The 2,504-nt window shown below is 44.7% G+C and overlaps 1 pseudogene; it reads right to left on the reverse strand.

Annotated features, from left to right (window-relative positions):
- Positions 1-519: 519 nt before the first annotated feature.
- LOC103068936 (CDGSH iron-sulfur domain-containing protein 1 pseudogene) lies at positions 520-920 on the reverse strand (annotated as a pseudogene).
- Positions 921-2,504: the final 1,584 nt, after the last annotated feature.

A 2,504-nucleotide genomic window follows, 5' to 3' on the forward strand; every position in this document is an offset into this window, starting at 1 on the left:
AAATGGTCACTCTTGCTAAATTTATCAGTGACGTCCATATGGCCAAACCTAATAAAAACTTTTCTGTTTTCATTTTCTCTGACCTCTCAATAGCATTAAACCCAGTTGACCATTTCCTCATTCCTTTTTTTTTTTTTTTTTTGCAGTATGCGGGCCTCTCACTGTTGTGGCCTCTCCCGTTGCGGAGCGCAGACTCCAGACGCGCAGGCTCAGTGGCCATGGCTCACGGGCCCAGCCGCTCCGCAGCGTGTGCGATCTTCCTGGACCGGGGCACGAACCCACGTCCCCTGCATCGTGTCCCCTGCATCGGCAGGCGGACTCTCAACCACCGCGCCACCAGGGAAGCCCCTCATTCCTTTTTTTTTAACTCACAGGCCATGAGGTTGGTTTTTTCCTTTTTCCTTTTTTTTTTTTGTTTAAACAAATATGAATTACAATGGTTCAACAAGTAAGGCAAATTCCACGAATATAAAAGCTGCAATTTGCAATATACCATATCTAGAACCCAGGGGAGGTGAATTAGACAGAAGTGGTAGTCATTCTAATTAAACAATCAGGTGACATCATGACAAGTTGGTTTTTAGCATCAAAACTGTCCATTGAAGTTTCTTTTTTCTTAATGATCAGAGGTCCCATGTTGGCTTCAGCCTCTTTGTTGTGTTTCGTGTGTGATCCATCACAGAATGGGAACTTTTTGGCCTCTAACAATAGCAGTACACAACTTTATCTCCCAAATCCTCCATGTCAAAAGCACGCATCATCTTGGAGTTTTCTTTCTGGCTGTGAAGGTTTACCATAGATTTGCTGCAATGATCTCTAACATAGAATCTTTTGTAAGCTAGATAACCAACTGCAGCTGTCCCAGCAGTAATGGTAACAGGCTGCAATCCATTCATCTCTAAGCTGGAGGTTGCATTCATGGTGCTGTCACTTCCAAAGTGTGTACACAGGACACCCAGCACAGACAGCTCGAGTAGCCAGCCCGAGTCATGGTGCGAGAGGCGTCCCCAGGGCACTGATTCCAGGCTGCTCACTCCTTCTTGAAACACTTTTTTTTTTGGCTTTAGTGACAATCTATTCACAAGGGTTTACTCCTACTCCTCTTGGTTGTTCCTTCTCAGTCTCTTTTTCTCTCTTTTCCTCTTTTAACTGACCTCTAAGTGTTGGTGTGCCCTGGGCTGGTGTGTCCTTAGCCCTCCTCTCTTTTCTTTCCCTGGGAGATCTCACACAGTCCTGTGGTGTAAGATATCATCTGTATTATATATTTGTTGATGACCCCTGTATTAGCCAGAGTTCAACCAGAGAACCAGAAGCAGTAGGAATATACAATGTATGAAGAGATTTATTGCAAGGAATTTCTTATGTGATTTTAAAGGCTTGCTAGGTAAGCCCCAGATCTGTAGGTCAGGCTGTCAGGAAGAGCAGGCTGGAAACTCTTCCCCTGTCCCCACCCTGGCTAGCCTCCATCTCCAGCCTGGACGACTGCCAGCGCCATTTAACCTGACTCTCTGCTTACATTCCTGCCTCACTCTCATTGTTTACATTCTTGCCTTATGCCACCCATTTACCAGAGTGTTTCTTTAAGGTGCACAGCAGAGTGATTTGACTTAATGTACATCATGAAAGGACTGTCAAAATAAGTTTAGTGAACATCCGTCATCTCATCCAGATACAAAATTAAAGAAAGACAAAAGAATATTCCTCCCTGTGATGAGAGCTTTTCGGATTTCCTCTCTTAACAACTTTCATCTGTAACATACAGCAGTGTTCATTATATTTATCATGTTGTACATCACATCCCTAGTACCGATTCATCATATAACTGGAAGTTTGTACCTTTTGACCGCCTTCCTCCAATTCCCCCTCCCCGCTCCCCAACCTCTGGTAACCCCAAATCTGATCTCTTTTTCTATGAGTTTGTTTGTTTGTCAGAGTGACCCTTTTAAAGCATAAACCAGACTTACCTGATTCCCATATTTGAAACTCATCAGTGACTTCCCGTTGCTCTTAGCTTAAAATGTAAACCTCTTACCTTGGTGGAGTATATTGCAGAATTGGTCACAAATTTTTCCCATCCCTGTCCACATGCCCCTTTGCTACGTGACTTTGCCACTCCTCCCATAAAGAGGAGTAGTCCATTTTCCTACGCCTTGGATCTAGCCTGGCTTTGTGACTTGTGTTGACCGATAGAATGCAGTAAAAGTGACATTATTTGACTTTTAAGCCTAAGCCTCAAAAGGCCTTGCAGCTTCTTTTATCCTCTTGGAATGTTCGTTCCCCTGAGACCGACATGTGAAGACAGCTAGTCTAGCCTCCTGGAGGATGAGCAAAATCATGTTGACAGAGGAGAGCTCTTCCATCTGAGGCCCTCTAGACTGACCGGCCAAGAGCCAGCACTAACCACCAGACGTATGTGGGAAACCATCATAGATCATCTAGTCCCAGACGACTCACCAAATGATGGCAGCCACCTAAGGGACACCAGGTGAGACTGGTGGTTCTTC

This window comes from Lipotes vexillifer, unplaced genomic scaffold (genome assembly GCF_000442215.2).
Source record: "Lipotes vexillifer unplaced genomic scaffold, Lipotes_vexillifer_v1.1 scaffold40, whole genome shotgun sequence".
Taxonomy (NCBI): domain Eukaryota; kingdom Metazoa; phylum Chordata; class Mammalia; order Artiodactyla; family Lipotidae; genus Lipotes; species Lipotes vexillifer.